Consider the following 14,981-nt stretch of genomic DNA (forward strand, 5'->3'; position numbering starts at 1 on the left):
TTCAATATCATGAATCGCTGGGAACATGATTTACAATAATAGAATCCTTACTTTCATAACACATCGTATATTGGTTCCCTCTGGAACTCAATAGTTATTAAGCTCAAATCTATAATTTGATTTTAGATTAATTATTCGCTAGTGAATTAATGATACTTAAGGATCAAGAGGTAATTAGAAGGGTAAAACGATAATCTTGAGTAGCTCTAATTAACGAACCAATAAATGGAGGATAGAAGTACATTTATTGTTTATATCAATGGACTACAAGAGAAAACTCTATAAATACTTAGAGTGCAATTCCATATTTATAGTGGAGTAATCTGTTGGAAATAGATTTTTTGAGTGCGCAACAGAATGCGATTTATGGCACCAATAGATTACAAATTTTTTATATATAAAACCATTTTATATGTACGATCCTATGATTTATATATATTAATCTAATAGAAGAAGAATATCCTCTTGAAGTCTATCAAGTGCCATTGATGTCTTCTTGTATAATAAACGATCATCATATCCAAGCATGCAAGACTCACACCAAAGTCTTCCAGACCGTAATCTCAGCACAACAGGACGTGTGTGAGCACATAGAGATTCAATAGGACAATTTAGGACTCCATTGATATTCTCAACACATAAGATCAATGAAGTTTGAGTAAAGAGAATGGTTGAAACAATTTCTTTTCTCTCTTTATTTTTTTCCCTGAGAAAGCTCCCTCTTTCAATCAGACTGAATATTACAATATGTATCTTCTGTTGAGAGAAATAGAATAATATATATTTATATTAGTCAAATAGATTTTAATTAATAAAAATAATTTTAATTAATTCAATTAAAATAGATCTTATATATCATTATATTCAAAATATATTTAATTGATTCAAAACCAATATAACAACCTAGATAAGATATCTGATTTATTTCAAATCAATTATCTAAATTTAAATTTCCAAAATTTAAATATTAAATTAATTTATCAAATTAATTCAAAATAAGATGACATAATTAATTCAAAACTAATTATTTAATTTAATTAATTAATAATTAAGAAAATTACAATGAATTAAATAATAAATATATTTTCCATAATTATCTCATAATTATGTATTTACCCAGAAACTAATTTTCTTGACAAATATACTCATACTTGTTCTATTGATGCTCTTACCCTGTACAGTGTTTATAGAGTCGATTCGGGGGCTTATAAACTTGTAATTCCAAGTTTCAATAAATTTAGATTATTAATTAAAGCTCTTTAATATATATATATATGGAAGACTTGTCAATGGTTACTACCCAAAGATGGGTACTAACAATTATGATGATGTGGCAATATAGTGACTTGGTATAGCAAGTCACCAATATGCAAATATTTTTTTCTACATTACTTTCGAATGTAGTTATTATTTATAGAGAAATCTCCCTTAATATAATAATCTTATTTATTAATCCTAATATTATTCAACTAAAATTATGTAATTGCACTCTTGTAATTATAGACTTATATTTATTGAGTACTTTATTAAGTATCTATTGATTTAATCACTTCATGCAATGCAATCCTCCAACAATTGATTCATAATTAGAGCTAGGTGAAATTATCGTTTTACTCCTCTAATTACCTCTTTATCCTTAAGTACCATTAATTCATCAACAAACAATTAATTTATAAACCTTTTATAAATTAGAGGCCTCAAACTATTCAGTTCCAGAATTAACACTTAAGGGAACCAATATTTAATCTTCTTATGAAGAAGACTTGGATTCCATATATGTAAATCATGTCCCCAGCCATCTACGTTAATGAGCCCCCAAAACAAAAGTTTTTAACCTGATCATTCTGACAGACCCTAACGAGTGAATCAAAGGATCCAAATAACATAAATAGGAGTTCATGATAACTTCAAGATTTAGATCAATTTGCATATGATCATCGAGTGATATGATTAGAACTCTGTATGGTAAACAATGTTTTAATAAAGAGTTAAATACATATCTGGTCCAATCCTATACAATCTTATTGTACAAAGCACCTCCACTAAGATGTCCTACTATACCAGTGATCTGGATCTAGATCACATGTATTCATAATCCTAGTGGGCTGGTACCGTACTAGCAGTGTTTAATTAGAGATTCCATAACTTTAATATAAGTTGTAGACTATTTAATTCATTATCTTTAATCTTAATCCTCTCGCATCAATACAAGATTATAGCTGTTGACCCAAGATTTGGCCAACTGACACGGAGTCAGAATATGATTGATATGAATGATTATGTAGAGAAGAACGTAATGACGAAAAGTAATAACAACACGATATTTTTATAGTGGTTCGGCCCCAGGATCTGGTAATAACCTACGTCCACTTAGATTGTTATTGATATGAGAACCAAAGGAGTGATCAAAGAACAAGGGTTCAATGAGTTTCACTAACCTCCCAAGAACAATACAATATCACTAGGAGAATTACTTTAGTCTCAAATGATTCAAAAGCCAAAAGTCCCTTCCTTGAGCTATCTTTTGCTATTTATAGGCTCAAGGGGGATTACAAAAGATTGTTACAAATATTCTTTCCTGAATCATCGGATACTCAGGAGATTGTGTGAGTTAAATTAGGGATTTACAAAGATCTTCTCATTAATGTTGTTTTGTATGCGGAACTACCGACCAGACTGGTCGCAGGTAAGACTAGGCTGCTTACTGCTTCTTATGCGTCTTCTGGTCGATACTCTAGCAGAGCTTTTCCAGGTGTCAGCCACGTGTCCAGGGATCATTTGCCACATCATCAATGCTAATTTTTTGGATAACAATAGCTACATTAATGAATTAGGAATTTTATGATATTTATCTAAATATTATTCAATAATAATAAACATTAATTATATATAAAAATATTTTTATTATAAATTTCATAAATATTGAAATACTATCATTGCTTTAAAGTCACTATGCACAACATAATCATGGAATTAATAAATAAGAATATTAGATTAAATAGTTTAATTAATAATTTGGTTTATTGGAGCTTCGTATTATAGGTCCATGGTCTCTAGATCACCTCTATCCTACACTGTTAAGGATAAGGATGTCAAAAGAAATATTTATAGATAGAATAACTTGATTGCAAAGGAATTAATTTTTTAGGGCTAGGAAATAATTATGTGATAATTACGGACAATTGATTAATTATGAATTAATTAATTATTTAACTATATATTTTTTATTTTGAAAAATTATATGTTAAAATAAATACTAATCATGTTTGGATTAATATAAAAAGATATATTAATAATTATCTTATTTATAATAAGATATTTATTTATTTATTTAAAACTGATATTTTAAGATAAAGTTAATTTTGAATTAAATGATATTTATTTTAGGATAAATATATTATCTTAAATATTAATTAAACAAAAAATGAGAAAATTAGGGATAACCCTAATTGTGTGGGGCGACACACTCAATGTACAATGAGTGTGTGGCACCACACAGGAATATTAGATATCCCTGAGATTTGAATTTTGAAACTCAAATAATTTATTTATTTAATTATTCTATTTAAATATGATTTAAAATTAAATAATTAAATAAGTTATAATTGATCAGTTGTATTTTAATAAAATAAAGATTAATTAATTAAGTTAATTATCTTTATAAAACTAAAGAGCAATACTTTTAGGAATAAGTTGTTTTAAGCGATTAAAAAGTTTAGACAGTCTGACTCTCTTTGAAAAGAAAGCGATAGTTTTTCTAAATCTGAAAAACTATTCAATACATCTTCTTTCAATCAAACATTTCTAGATTTCATGTGTTGAGTACATCTAGAGAGTTCTAAATCAATCTTTTGAATCCTACATGCCCACACACGTCCTTGTGTGTTTGATGATTGGTCTGGAAGATTGTTGATTTATACAAAAAAGTTTGTGGATTCTTGATAGACTTCAAGAGGTAATCTCTAATATATTTGAATGTAATTTAATATATATATGTATGATCCAGGCTGATATTAATAATTTTTTTAAAAGACTCATTCTGCTGCGTAACTCTGATTTACACTTTTAATACCAACATCTATGTGGGGCGATACTTTATTTACCAATATATTACTTGTTAATGATTGTGTATATTTGAGTAGCATTAAAAATATCGCAACAAGTTTTTGGCGCCATTGTCGTGGATTGAAAATTATTAATATCAAAATAATTAATTTTTATTCTAATTTTGTTGTTTTTCTTTTATAATTCTAACTTAGTTTGTGTCTTAATTATCTGATTTGAGGAAGTATTGGCTTATGCGACGTGGTAAAACATCTGAGATAATATTGGTGAATCCTAAAATTGAAAGAACTTGTCGACAGAACCAAAAGAGTAAGAGGTTGGAGGCTAGGATGGATGCAAATCAAGGGAATGCAGCAAATAATGTCACCAACAATGCTGGAGGGGCAGCGGTTGTTGAAGCCCAGGATCAAGGGGCACAAACTTTAAGGGATTTTGTACTCCCCATTGTTACGGGATTGCATTCGTGCATTAGACACCCCACAATTGCTGCTAACAATTTCAAGATTAAGCCAACAATTTTGCAAAAGGTCCAGTCTACCGGTCATTTTGGTGGACTCCCCATGGATGATCCTGACATTTAAAATGAACGGGATGAGTGACAATGCTATCAGATTGAGGATATTCCCATTATCACTGAGGGAAAGAGCTAAGAGTTGGCTAAATTCACTACAGGCCAACTCTATCAGCACTTGGGAGGACTAGCACAAAAGTTTATCGCCAAGTTCTTTCTTCCATCAAAAGCTGTAAGGTTGAGAGGAGAAATCAATAACTTCTTCCAGACTGATGGAAAGTCATTGTATTACGCATGGGAGAGGTTTAAAGAATTTTGAGAAAATATCCTCATCACGACATTGAGAAGTGGATGTTGGTCCATAATTTCTATAATGGGTTGTGCAATATTACTCGCATGACAATTGATGTTGCAGAAGGAGGGGCATTTATGAGCAAAAGTGCTAATGAGGCCTATGAGTTGTTGGATGAAATATCCATGAATAATTGTCAGTGGTCTGATGAGCGAGCTTCTAGTAACTAAAAGTAGTGGGGATTCATGAATTAGATGTTATAGCTGCCTTAACTGCTCAAGTTTCCACATTGAATAAGCAGTTGCAGCATACCAATATCTCATCTCTAGCCATGAAAATGCATACGACTTGTAAAATGTGTGGTGGTCCTCATCTTTTTGATCAGTGTACAACTGTAAACCCGCACAATAATATTCTCATGGCTCAAGCTTAGGTTAAACCAATTGAAAACTTTCAGAGGACGTATAATAGTCCATTCTCCAACTCCTATAATTCAGGGTGGAGAAATCATCCAATTCACTCTTGGAGAAATAATCAAGGCCAACAATCTCAGTTAAAACCACAGTATCAACAACCTATGCCTCAAGCATCATCATCTTAGCAATTTGGACCACAAACTTCCCAAAAGGCACAGAACAAACTGGAAGCTGATTTTTTGACTCTTACCAACACGCAAACTTAGCTTATGACAGAGGCAAGGTCCTCAATAAAAAAATTGGAGATGAAAGTTGTACAATTATCTAGTGTTGGCGCAATTTTTCGGTAACAGTGAATTAAGAAATTATATAAATAATAATTAGGCTTTATGTTAAACCGAAAAATAATAATAGTAAGAACACCAAGGATTTAACATGGTTCAGTGGTTAAAATTCATCTAGTGCACGAGTCTCTGTTATAGCTTTTTGTCTTTGAAGAAATTGTTTAAGACAATTTCGACAGAGTTTTTGCACACAAGAATTTGATCCATTGATTTTTCCATTCTCCCTCTATTTAAATGGGTCATGAGAATGATTTGAGAATCGTTGTATACACTGTAACGTGTATGTTTGAGTTATTTCTCAAACGTATAATTGAATACACTTAAAGACATAAACTGCCTGGCCTTATACGATCACTAGGCAGGGGTTACAAGACAATAATTAATCGTTAACGTCTCTGAGTCTTCAGGAATTCAATTTTGGGCATTCCATGGGTCAGCAATGAACTGAATGCATGCAACACGATCTAGAGGCTTCTAGACTTCCAATAGCTTGATCATTAAGATGCTCGAGCTACTTGTTATAAGACCTGAAGATATGTTTGGCGATCTCCTTATTATCTGATCAGGTAGGTCTTGACTCGAGCTACTGGTTCAGGGAGCTTTCTTCGCGTTCTCGGAGCTACAAAGAACTTCTTTAAGTGATTGACATGTGTACCACAAACAAGACACGCCAGCTTGTGATTTTCTGGCACAACAACAAGTATGTTGCAAAGTCAACCTTAAGGTAATTTGTTTAGTAATATAGAAGTGAATCCTAAGGAGTGGTGCAATGCAATCTCTTTGAGAAATGAAAACGTGATAGATGACCCCACACAAAAGTGAATTCTAATGAGAAGGTCTCTAACAAGGAAAAGGAAGTGAGTGGGTCAAATGTTACTAAGAACCTTGAGAAACAACCAGAAATAAGCATGGATCATCATATAAGGATTCCTTATCCGCAGAGGCTTCGAAAAAGTAAACTTGATAGGCACTTTTCGAAATTTTTGGACATCTTTCGAAAGCTTCACATCAATACTCCAGTTGTAGAGGCACTTGAACAAATGCTAAGTTATGTGAAGTTTAAGAAAGAAATCTTGTCGAAGAAGAGGAAATTGGAGGAATATGAGATTGTTGCACTTACTAAAAAGTGTAGTGCTATATTGCAAAGGAAGTTGCCTCTAAAATTGAAGGATCTAGGGAGTTTTACTATTCCTTGTTCGATAGGGGATGTGGTGTTTGATAGAGCATTACGTAGTGTGAATCCTATTAGGGTTTTATGCCCTAATTAAAACTCAATTTCTTTGTAATCTCATTTTATTATCAATAAAAGAATAGAAATCATTTTTTACTAGGTCAATCGTTTTGCTCACATGTTTTATTTTGATGATTATTTATTTAATATAAACTTCTATTAAATCTCGAGCATATAGCTAATCATATTTACAGTGACATTATCAGAGTGGAATATAAATATGATTATATGTTCAAAAATAAGTTAGTCCTAAGATTAGTCAGTGCACATGATTTACATTGACTTGTCGATCTACGATATAATCTACTTACACATTGTAGTGTTTTGTTCTTCCCAGAATATTAGCAAAGTAGATAAGATCAGATGTATTTGTTACATCGGACTAGACCGATATTGACAATAGATAAGATAAGTAAACACATCGTTATTATCTATTCTAGTCATATCATATAGTTGACCATAGGTCAATTCAATCTCAATTATGAGTTGTTAGTATTCTAACTGATTGTATTATTTGAGTTCTTTGACTTGTTCGTTACCAGCTTACCCTAGGAACTAGCCCATACTTATATCTTGAGAACTCGGTAGTATGATTGAGTAGGAGTGTTAATCATAGATATGAACATCTATTGCTTCTGATGAAGAAGTAAAACGATGGTTTTCTTTTAGTTTGGTTCGAGGTGATAAATGATAGAGATCTCATTTCAGTAATAAATATTAGTTTACTGAAATATCATTTACATGGAAATAAGTGTTTTAAGGATAAAATACAATGATGGGTAAAACAATATTTTAGTCCTATCTCATTGTAGATTGTCTATAGAGGTTTGAGTGATAATTATGGTTGTAATAATGGATAACTAATAAAGTATCTATATTGCTTATAGAGCATTCTATGAATTCAAGAGTGTAATTCCGAGTCTTTAGTGGAGTCACGATGAATTAATAAGTTAGTAAATTTATTTGTTAAATTTATGATAACTTATTGGAGCTTGATTTCATAGGCCCATGGTCCCCACAATACCTTGGATAAAATCATCTAGATAGTCTCAATTATTTGATTTAATTATCAATTCGAATTATCGAAGTTGATCAGATCAATTTTGAATAATTTCACAAAGTTATGCAATTTAGAGAAGAAAAGAGATTTTAGGGCAGATTTATTAATTAAGATAAATTGGTGTCTAAATTAATAAATAATTTTAAATCAAGGTTAAAATTATAAATAACTAATTTGATAAAGGAGTTAAATAATTATTTAATTAATTAATCAATAGAAAATAATACGGGCCTTCAATTTAAGTCCAACGGGCATATAATAAATGAGAAATTTTACGAGCCTATAGCCCATGAGAATTTTTGTAACGCCCTAATTTCTCATAGATTACCGAGAATACAACGTTGGATCATAATTCATAAATATTTCTCTTTTATTGAATAAAAACTTGAAAATAATTACATGGATCCATGGTTTTACAAAAATAAAATAAATGTCTTTAAAATGAGCAACATTTAAATAAAACCTTAAAAGAAAACATTCTTTAATAAAAATAAATAAATGGGCCCGCTTGATCTTCCTCGACTATATGGTCCCCACGAGTACATCACGAAGCTCTTAGGTCCCACTCACCACCGGCCTTTCTATCCTTAATTGCCTGTAATAACAACATCATAAGGAGTGAGCTTCTAAGCTCAGTAAGGAAAATACAAACAAGAGTTAATCATATAATCAAACATAACATAAATTCACAAGAGTCATACAAACACAAAACTCCAGGTCATATCATAGCTTAAGTCATAATTCTAAATCATAATCTAAGTCATAAATCATAAATCATACTCTAAGTCATAAGTCATAGGTCATCAATCATAAGTCATAGATCATAGGTCATAAGTCATAATCATAACTATAGGTCATAATAACCAGTCAGATATAATAAAAAGATAAGTGTTTATACAGGGGTGGCAATTAAGCCCCGGACATAAGTCCGTCATAACACCGGACATCATTTAGGTCCGTCATAAAGTTTTAGCAATAGAGCCTACCGGACATAGTCCGTCATACATCATTGGACACCTTAGGTCCAAACACACTTACCCCTTTATTGTACCTGAAATGTTAGGTCATACAAACATAAACTATATCATAAACTACATAAACTAGATCATAATACTAAACTACCTAATTTTCCTTACCAAGAACCGGAATATTGGAGACAAGACCGGGATTGAAAACTCCTAAAACCAAACATAAAGAAACCATAAGTTTCCTAAAGAAAAGAAGATGAATAGAAGATCTAAACCATCAAGATAGAAACTTACCGAAAACCTTATGTTTCAAAGAAAGTGAACACCTAACCAAAAGTCACTATCACAAGTTAGGTTTTGAAGAAAAATGAAAGAATAATAGAAACTATAATGAACTAAACCTGAAGATAAAGAATACCTTGGATATCTTAAAACCTCGATCTATACCTCGAACACTGAAATCACACAAAAACTTACTTCCCAAGTGTTTTATAAAAGCTTTAGATTTGAAAGCTTTAACCCTAAAACCCTAGTGTTTCTCTCTATAATGAACTTAGCAGCTTGGCGGCTCTGAACTGTGCTTGAATGATGATAAAAATGGCTGAGTGAAAGGTCATATTTATATAGTTCAAGGAGTGAAACTAACTCCCATTTCAATGAATAAATAAATGATTAAAAATGAATAAATTTGAATTATCTGCTCAACAGATGCCCATAACTCGGTCAAAAACGTTCAGGAACGAGTCAAGGTTGTTGAGGGTTGATCTAGTTCATAATTCTATGAAAATTCAAATATGGCCACTGGAGCTGATATATCGCCTAGGGTAGGCGATATATTGCCCCTACCATGTTTCTGAGGTTTCGTGGTTTCATTTGTGCGAAGTCGATGTGTTTTCCGTATCAATATAGGCGATATGTCGGCATATGCTGATATTTTAAACATGTTTTTGCACACTTCAACATAATTTGAAATTGATTAAAACTACTTTGACTGAGTAAAACGTGATCCTAATAGATAATGGAAGGTTCTAGAGTTTCTAGATCTTTCTTCTAATTAAACTATTCATAAAAAATACTTAAACCCTTAATAAACATACATGTGACAAGTGTCACATTCTTAATTATTCTATCTAAACCTTAGGTTATAATAAATAATATTTCTAGGACCAGCTATATTAGTCAAACCTTACGTTAAAATCAATATTTCTAAACCATATGTTATACTTATAAAATCCATAACTATTTTTACGAGTTTCCAACTAAATCCCGGCTTTGACCAATATCCATGAAAACTAAAATTCTACAGCTACTACTACTGATACTATCTAGCTAGGTAAAATTTTAGGACGCTACAATTCTCCCCTACTTAAAAGAATTGCGTCCTCAAAATTTACTTGCCAAACATCTCGGGATACCGCTCCCTTATATATTCCTCCAATTCCCATGTGGCCTTTCTTTCTGTGCTATTGCTCCATAGGATTTTAACCATAGGGACACTTTTGGACCTTAACTCCTTAGTTCCCTATTCTAGAACGTGTACTGGCCGTTCTTCATAACTGAAATTTTGTTTTAACTCCAGAGCCTTGTAATTAAGCACATGGGATGGATCTGATATATATTTTCTCAACATCGATACATGAAAAACATTATACGTTTCAGCTAATGATGGCGGTAAAGCCAACCGATATGCTACATGCCCTACTTTGTCCAATATCTCAAAAGGAGCTATAAACCTTGAGCTTAACTTTCCTTTCTTTCCGAAACACATAATCCCCTTCATTGGAGAAACTTTGAGAAAGACTTGATCGCCTACTAAAAACTCAACATTTCGCCTCTTAGTGTCGGCATAGCTCTTCTGGCGACTTTGAGCGGCAATCATTCGTTGTCTTATCTTTTATACTACCTCAGTTTCTTCTCTTATAGCCTCAGGTCCTAAATACTGTCTTTCACCAACCTCATCCCAATGAAGTGGTAATCGGCACTTCCTTCCATATATCATCTCATAAGGCACCATGTCTATCGTTGCCTGATAACTGTTGTTGTAAGAGGAATCTATCAATGGAAGATACTTGCTCCATAATCCTGAGAAGTCTAACACACACGCCCTCAGCATATCTTCTAATATTTGTATGGTACGTTCTGACTGACCATCAGTTTGAGGGTGAAATGCCATACTTAGTTTTAACTTAGTGCCCATTGCACGCTGTAGACCTTCCCAAAACTTTGATGTGAAAATCGATCCTCTATCATAGACTATCGTCTTTGGAACTCCATGTAGTCTCACTATCTCCGCCACGTAAAGCTTTGCGTACTGCTCAGCGTTATAAATTGTCTAACTGGCAAGAAGTGAGCAAATTTTGTGAGTCTATCTAATATCACCCAAACAGAGTCATGCTGCTTGGTGGTCCTTGGTAATCCCATCACGAAGTCCATTGCTATATCTTCCCATTTCCATTCGGGAACCTCTTAATGGTTGCAAAGTTCTAACGGGTCTTTGATGTTTAGCCTTAACTTGTTGACAGGTAAGGCATTTTGCTACAAATTCTGCTATGTCTTTCTTCATCCCCGGCCACCAGTATAGTGTCTTGACATCATTATACATCTTGGTCGATCCTGGGTGAAGTGAATACAGAGTAGTGTGCGCTTCTTTCATAATATTTTCTCTTAATTCACCACTTTCGAGAACACATACCCGGTTTCGATATCGTAGCATGCCTTCGTTTGTCAAGGAGAAATCATTCTCTGAGTTTTGTAATGTTTCCTTCATCTTAAGAAGAAACTCTTCCTCTTGTTGTTTCTCCTTTATTTACTCCATTAGTGTTGACTTGATTGTGAGGTCAGCTAGTTGTCCAGTTATTAGCTCAATTCCGGACCTCTTAATATCATCTTGTAAGTGTTGAGCTATCCCCTTAAGTGTTGACAAGCTCCCGTAACTCTACCTTCTAAGTGTGTCTGCCACGATGTTAGTCTTTCCTGGATGATACAAGATCTCACAATCATAGTCCTTTACTAACTCCAGCCACCTCCGTTGCCTCATATTGAGCTCCTTTTGCGTAAAGAAGTACTTTAGACTTTTGTGGTCCGTATAGATTTCGTACTTTTCTCGGTACAGATAGTGCCTCCAAATCATTAGAGCGAAAACCACCGCTGCTAATTCTAAGTTCATGGGTCGGATACCATTGTTCGTACTCCTTTATCTGTCTTGAAGCATATGCGGCCACTCTTTCGTCTTGCATCAAAACACATCCAAGTCCCTTCTTCAACGCGTCGCAATATACTACAAACTTGCCTTTATCGTTTGGGACGCTTAGAATTGGGGCTGATATGAGCTTGTCCTTTAATGTTTGGAAGCTTTCTTCGCACTTCTCCGTCCATACAAATTTCTGTTACTTTCGTGTCAAATTTGTAGAATTGATGTAGTGGGTGTTGATAGGAGTCCTACGAGTACGAAACAGAGGAAGGCAAAAACTCGAAGGGGTACTCGTTCTATTCATTTGGGAGACATCCTGACGGTTCTTTTTTGTTTTTTGTTGAGTTTTTTTATGAGACAAATTGAATTTTGGGAATTTTTTTGGTTTTTATTATTTATTTTTTCTTACTTAGTTTTGTCGGTTTAGTTTTTATTTTTATGTATTTTTATTTTTAATCTTATATTTCCGTCATTTAAAAACAAAAAAGGGTTTTTATGAAAGTGGTGCAACCTTACTTCGTTTGCCGCAATCACGCCCACAGAGACCCAGGGTTCGTTAGCTAGGTAGCGCGACTGCGCTATACATTGCTCGAGTCTGACGTTTGGAGAATGCAGCACAACCACGCTAGCATATAGCGCGACCGTGCTGAATGTGATCAGGCCCTTTAAATAAGTTTCAGTTGTGATTTTCTCATTTTTTTTTCAATTTCTTCTCATCTTCTCCCAATCTCTCTCATCCTTCATTGATTTCAAGTTTCTGTCTTCCATTTGGGTATGTGTTTCATCCCTTGTCATTAATTTTCTCCAAGTGTAGTGCTTATTCAACTACATTGTAAGTGTATCTTTCATTTTCTTTTCAATTTGGGGTTATTGATCACATATTTGTGCATTCTAAAATTTTGGTGTCATTTTGGATTTCTTGATGAATTTTTCAGGTTAGATATGATTAATGTTGCCTATATTATTTATGTGATGTTATTGTGACTTTAATTTGTGGGATTTAGGTGAAATTTAGCATTGTTAAAGGGCGTCAAATTGGGATTTCAAAAATTGAAAGTGAAATTGGTATTTTTGATAAACAATTGTTGTTAATTGTGGTGATAGTTGATGATACCATGCTTGAATTTGCTTGGGTATTGATTTAATTTGGTAATTGTGGTGAAATTGGACAAGTTTGGGGGAATTTGGACCAAGAAATTTGGGGTTTTTTAAATATTTGATGTTATGATGAAATTGTTATGATTATTGTGATGTTTGTGGATCATTGATGTCAATTTCATTATTTTTCATTGTAATTTGAGTAAAAAATTGAGTAATTTTGGATTTTAGGTAATTAATTTGGGGCTTATTATTTTGCATGCAATTGCCCATGTTCATGAGTTTTGTGGTGTTCTTCGATATCATTTGAACTTGTTTGGGTAGTTAAGAGGAATTTTCTAATGTTGTTTTTGTGTCCATTTGACCTATTTGTATTGTTGAGATGGCACCCTCTAGGAAGAGAAATAAAAATGTGCAAGACCAATTGCCATAATCCCAAGACCCCGAAATAGACACTACCTCTAGGTTTACTAATGCTAGCGCTAAGTCGAGGTATAGAATGGAAAAATCTATGGGTTTTATTCAGGAGAAAGGTTTCGCTACTGACGATTAGGGTGATTTTACTGTTCCTGATGAATATAAATCTGTTATTAATGTTCACCAATAGAAATATTTTTCTTCTCCTCATGCTCACGCTGTTATACCCCTAGTTAGGGAATTTTATGCCAATGCTTTTTACTAGGGGTGAGCATCTAAACCGACAAACCGCGGCGACCGACCGCACCGCACCACACCACACTACACCGCAAACCGCGGTGTCAAAAGTGGAATGGTTCGGTATGGTTTGTATCTTAGCTAAACCGCGTGGTGCGATGTGGTGCGCTATTTGGCGGTGTGAAATTTTGGTTTGCACTACACCGCACCATATACTTACAAATATTTTTTTTTAAAATTAAACTTTATATATATACTATTTTTTAGTAACCCAATCTAAAACTAGGAACCCACTCAAATTAGGAGTCCACTTGAATTAGGGTATAACCTTATTCTCAAACACATCATACACGATAACAACTCCTTCCTCTCTCATCTCATCTGTGCCTCCTTCCTATCACCTCTCTATCTTACACATATTTTTTAACACACTTACACTGTGGAAAACCACCCAAACCACACCGCAAAAAATGGTTTGGTTTGGTCAGCTTGGTGCAACGAGATCACACCACACAGTGCGTTCTAGCTACTACACCGCACTTGTGCCGTGATGTATTAAAAAGTGTTCAAACCACCCAAACCACACCGTGCACACCCATACTTTTTACCATGATTATTCTTGGCAAACTTTAGTGAGATGGAAAATTGTTTCTTTCAATAGAAAAACCATAAATGATTTATTTAGGCTGTACACACACGTGATATTGATGATTACCAGGAGCTTAAGATAGGTTGTGTGAGAAGAGTACTTGGATACCATTTTGGAAGCTTTGACTCCACTTGGGAGTCAATGGACTTTTAATGGGACTATTCGAATAGGTGTTCCTTTTAATTTATTAACTAGAGAAAAGAGAATCTGGTTATATTTTATTTGTGCCAATTTTACACCTAGTAGTAATGTGACTACTATTACTCCTAATAAGGCAATGTTACTCTATGATATTCTTTCAGGAATGACTATGGATATAGACAGGATTATAGCCTCCCCGATCCATTCTGCACTTTTCACTCAAAATGTGGGGCCATATTTTCCTGGTTTGATTACTAATTTGTGTTTGCAAGCTAGTGCACCATTTTATGATACTGAAGAGCTTTTGACTCCCTTAATATATGATACTGTGCAAATTAACAAAACCAAGACAATTGGTTATG

General features: G+C 33.4%; 1 non-coding gene across 1 annotated transcript; it reads right to left on the bottom strand.

Moving 5' to 3' along the window:
• Positions 1-4,811: 4,811 nt before the first annotated feature.
• On the bottom strand, positions 4,812-4,917 carry LOC133820199 (small nucleolar RNA R71). Its single transcript, XR_009886625.1, has one exon. It is a non-coding gene; the product is annotated as a small nucleolar RNA R71 (small nucleolar RNA).
• Between the last annotated feature and the right edge of the window lie 10,064 nt (positions 4,918-14,981).

The sequence above is a fragment of the Humulus lupulus genome, chromosome 2 (assembly GCF_963169125.1).
Source record: "Humulus lupulus chromosome 2, drHumLupu1.1, whole genome shotgun sequence".
Classification (NCBI taxonomy): domain Eukaryota; kingdom Viridiplantae; phylum Streptophyta; class Magnoliopsida; order Rosales; family Cannabaceae; genus Humulus; species Humulus lupulus.